The 4997-nt window shown below is 47.1% G+C and overlaps 1 long non-coding RNA gene across 1 annotated transcript; it reads right to left on the minus strand.

Moving 5' to 3' along the window:
* Positions 1–410: 410 nt before the first annotated feature.
* LOC127475709 (uncharacterized) lies at positions 411–3525 on the minus strand. Its single transcript, XR_007906301.1, has 3 exons — positions 3216–3525; positions 2814–2881; positions 411–511 (listed from the first exon to the last, which is right to left on the minus strand). It is a non-coding gene; the product is annotated as an uncharacterized LOC127475709 (long non-coding RNA).
* Between the last annotated feature and the right edge of the window lie 1472 nt (positions 3526–4997).

Here is a 4997-nt window from a genome sequence, read left to right on the forward strand (position 1 = left end):
GTATCAGGTTGCATGCCTGACTTTTCCTCTTTTTCCATGAGGAATGACTTAGCTCAGCAGCTCAGGTCCCCTGCTCTGGGCTGAGCTTTGCAGAGCTGCTGCCCTGTGGAGGAGTCCCCTGTACCCCTGGCCCTGCTCCCAGTGCCTCAGCTGGGCTGGGAAGAGCAAAGAACATGCAGGGATGTGCCTTTGGGCAGGAGCTTTGCTCCTTATCCAGTGGGAAGGATGCACTGGGGCTGTCCCAGTACTAGGGGTGAGCTGGAGAGGGCTCTGTGTAAAAATCCAGCCTGCAAAAGTGCAAGGATTCACTGAGTCAGTGTTTCTACAGAGCATTTCAGCCTGTTACCATCAGCCTTTCCCAGCTGGGATCAGTGATAAAGGAGGCAAAGGAGGTGAGGACAAAGCCACTGCTCCTAATCTTTCAACCTCTGCACACTTTCCACCCCGTGGGAACAGCAGCAGCTCCAGGTACCCTCAGCACATCGTGGGCAGGGACACAGAAACCTTTAAACTGTGAAAAGATAATTAGGAAAAAAACATATATGAAAAAAAAATCCAAAATTACCCAACCCAGTTGGGTAAAAATGCCCCTCCCTTCTTGTCTCACTTGCTCTTAAACCTTGCAAGCACCTTCACCTGATATTTTTAGCCCATCAGATGTCTGTGTTCCACTGAAGTGAACCCCAGAACCTGTGTGCAGGGCTGCAGAGTGTAATAGCAAACAGATCACATACTTAGCAATAGACTAAGCACAATTAGGCCTCACATTCCTCTCACTCCTATAAATAACTCTCAGTTTCCTCTCCGTGTCTGCAAATTTCATTAGTATGATGGAAAGAAAAGAAAAATACACACACACACACACACACACACTCTCACACTCACACACCCCAAGCCCTCTCCCTTCTTGCAAAGCCCAGAGCTGATCTCTCAATCAAGGGCTTTGTTCAGCCCTGGGGGAAGAAGGGGGGAGTTAAACCCCCCACCCCCAGCAACCCTTGGGCCATGTGTTCCTGGCCATGAAGGGGAAAATTTTCTGCAGATGGCTGAGGAATTCACCTGCAAGAAACAGCAGAGACAAAAAGAAAAAATCCCCCTCTTGGCTGGTCTGGGTGTGCAACCTGCAGCTGAGGCTGTGGGGAGCAGGGATGTGCCGCTGCCTTTTGGAGCATCATCACCTCTGCTGCTCCTCCATCCCAGGGTGAGGCTGGGGGTTATTCCCAGGTCAAAGCTATCCCTCAAACACCTCTGCTATAAGAGTGCCCTCCTCAAGATCTCCCTCTAGTCTTGAGGGCTCCCAGTGCAGGGATTCAGGATTCGGCTCTGAGTCTCATCCTCTATAAAGCAGAGAACTGTTAACTGAGTATTCAGGGCTTGGAGGGCTGTGAAGTGTTTGCAGGTCTTCATCATCTCACCTTCCCTGAGTGGAGACCCACCCAGTTACCCAAGCTCTAAGTGCAAATAAATACAGGGTGCAATTGCATGGGGAGCAAGAGCACATCGTGCTGGTCCCTTCTGTCCACGTGACCTCAGCTAAGCCATTAAGAGAAAAAAAAATATAAAGTCTCTAATTAATTGCAAGGAGAACAGAAAAAAAAGGCAAAAAAAGGTCAGGAGATTAGAAACCCTTGGAAACTTGCTACAGTCACTGTGGTTGAACTGATAAAAGCTGGAGATGTTTCCTGGGTCTCAGTGTTGCTGTGTTGCACTCACTGGCTGTTTAGTTTTCAGAGATGTCAAGATTAGATGTCTGAGGTGCAAGGCCTGGGCAAAGGACTTCTGCCACGTGGAAATGGTGGCAGTGGAATTCAGGTGAGAATGTGGGAACTCAGGCTGTGTGTCCCATTAAAGGGTACCTGGAACTCTGCACCAACACAAACACTAATTGTTAGTGGCTCTGGTAACGTTTGGCAGGAGAGAGGTTTGGAGAGTTACACCAGAAAAAAGCTCTTGAGAGACAAAAATGATGTTTCACTGTGCAAGACTGAGCTGTGAGCCTCATCCTTGGAGCTGGAAGCTCCCATAACACATCATCCATGTCTGCCACCCATAACACATCATCCACAGCTCCACAGCATGAGTGCCAGCAGTGGCACAGTTAATGCCACCACCCCCTCAGCCTGAATTCTGCTCATCTGGCTCTGTTCTTCTGGGCATCCTCCTTCATAAATCTCAGCAAAGCTAGTGGAGAGAAATGAGGTGGTGGGGGTTTTTCACCTTGATGGCAGAGACATCTTTATTTTAATTTCTGTATGTTCTCTAACACATACTCACATGTTAGTATTCTCAGGTATGTTGAGAATAAATAATAAATAATCAACCCCATGCAGTTAAATTAATTATTTTCTCTTTATTCCTAAGAAAAAGCATGATTTTTTTTCCCCCCTTTTTTCCCTCCTCCTTTTCCACACCCTTCTCCTTTCATCTTTTGAAGAAAGACCCTATAAGAAACGACGAGCAGCCACGCAGGAATAATGAGACAAAGATGACAATGGAAACTTCAGAAGGAAAAGAGTTGGTTATTGCAGCAGCCTTTTTTGCATTGCAGGGCTGTGTAGGGCCAACAGGAGGAAATATGGCCTGTGAGGCATGGAAAGCACCCCAAGAGACATTAAAAGAATATGAATATAAGGCACAGTCACCCTCCTGAGTCTACACTGAGGTGTTAAATGTGAGCAGCCCAACTCTCTCAGGAGTGGAGCATCTCTAGGTAGGTCCAAAGCTGATACACAGACCCTCCAAAAGAGTGCTGGTGTTGGAACTTTGGGATAAAATCACTGCCAGCCTCCAAAGGGGAGCAGTTACTCACTCACATTTGGGTCTCTGACGTCAGGATCTCAGCGACCCACTTTAGTCCCTGCGCCGTTATCTGCCTCCGACTCTGAGAAATCCATTAAATTCTTACTGAAGTGAAATAATTGCTTGGCTTTCTTGCTGCATTCAGCCCATTGTTGTTCTAGTCTCCAGTGGCTGGAGGATGCTGAGATTGAAAGATCCAGATGAATCTAAGGAGTTAAAGGCTGGAAGAGCCCATTGTTCTGCCTCCACATTTAATGAGTTCTTGCCCAGCCTATTACTCTGCCTCATCTCTCCTTTGCTATCAGCTCCACGTGTCTGCAAATAATCATGGCCTGGTCCTACAGCCCATAATGAGCTCATCCCAATGCAAAAGAAATGTTATCTCCAACGTGTTAAAAAGCCAAATTGCTGCCTACCTTTGAAGTCCTGTAAAGTCCCAATCAATGGTATTGAGGGAATGAATCACTCCTGAAGCCACACTCTGAACAGCCCCGTCGTTATTATTAGAATGGGGAAGCAGAGTTCAAGATAAAGTTTGATTCAACACAACGGGAAATTATTGTAATAATAATTTCTCAGAGGGAGAGAGGCCTGCCCACTGAAGAGATAATGCCAAGGTTGAGGAGAAAACACTTAATATTTCCTCTCCCTTGAAATCCCAGTGTACATTTTCCAGGCTGACCGGAAAGAAGCTGTCGCTCAACACCTGGGGAGAGGAGACCTCCCTTTTCCAGATGCAGAGGCAAAGGCAGCACTCACCAATACTGTGTTACATCACAGAATCATGGAAGGGTTTGGGTTGGAAAGGATTTTAAAGCTCATCTCATTCCAACCACCTCCCATGGGCAGGGACACCTTCCACTAGCCCAGGTTGCTCCAAGCCCCATCCAACCTGGCCTTGGACAACTCCAGGGATGGAGCAGCCACAGCTTCTCTGGGCAACCTGTGCCAGGGCCTCCCCACCCTCCCAGGGAAGGGGAAAGAAGGGAAGGCAAATGCCAGGGGACAGGAGGACAAGGCTGTGGGGGACAGGAGGACACCCTGGAGTTTCTCACCTGCTGTGTCCATGGGGCTGCCCACGTTGGCATCCCAGTCATCCCTAAAATCCCACCTGGGCCATTCCTCCTGCAGCAGGTGCCCGAAGGGGGATCTGAGCTGATCCTGTTCCAGTGTTTGGTCTGTGGTTTCAAAGACAGGAGGTTTTCAAACGCTAGGAGAGAATGTCAGCTCCGCTTTCTGACAGGGTGAACATCTGCTTTTGCTGCTGTGTGAGCACCACTCGTTTCACAGAGCTCAAAACCCCGTTGTCTGTCAGACAGGAAGGCCCCTCTGTGGTGCAGAACACACGTACAGTCTCTCCTGGGGCTAAAATATCTTCTTATCCATTCACCTGATTTCCACTTTGGCTGCATAAAGCTGATTTTTTTTTTTTCTTCTTTTTCCCTTTTCATTCCTGTGCTCGGCAACCCTCGCGTCTTTTCCACCCAGGGATAATGGAATCTCCAAAGCAAAATGCCACTATCAACATTAAATCTTCCCTGACATATATATGCACTTTATTGAATTTTGTTAAAACACATTGGTGCTCCACCGAAATCACAAAAAAGCATCTCCCTGGGAAACTAAATCTTGTTCAAGAAACCAAAAGTCTGTTTTGAGGAGCCCGGAACAAAGGATGGCAAAGTCTCATTTTGTGGAGAAAGCTTTCAGAATCCAGGTTTGAGTCTCAGTTCTTATCCATTCCTAATAGCATAAAGGCATGAAAAAAAGCTGTTTTATAGAGGGAGGAAAAACATCCTTTGTTGTTTGAGTTTCTCCTAAACAATCTCAGTAAAACCTGCTCCTTCTGAGGGCCCATATGCTGAAATTTGCATTTTTCCTCCTGCGAGTCTTTAAAGACACAGGGAGTTCTGTGGAAACCAGGTGACTTTTCTCCTTCAGAAAGCCATGAACAGCAATGTTTAATAAAATATTGTACTTCACAACGTGCCCATTTTACAGAAATAAGGGACCAAAGTGATCTGAATTAATTACTCAGCTCTGGTGACCACAACAGCTTCACACCTAAACGTGGGAAAAGGGCTTGTCAGAGGTTCCCAACTCTTGCTGAGGAACATTTTTTCCCTTTGCCTGTTTTTGGGAATCTCGGAGTGAAATAACCAGCAGAGGTTCTGTCCACAGGTGAGGGAAGGAGTCAG

Source organism: Manacus candei, unplaced genomic scaffold (assembly GCF_025592945.1).
Source record: "Manacus candei isolate 608988 ecotype Guabito, Panama unplaced genomic scaffold, ASM2559294v1 h1tg000047l, whole genome shotgun sequence".
Lineage (NCBI taxonomy): Eukaryota > Metazoa > Chordata > Aves > Passeriformes > Pipridae > Manacus > Manacus candei.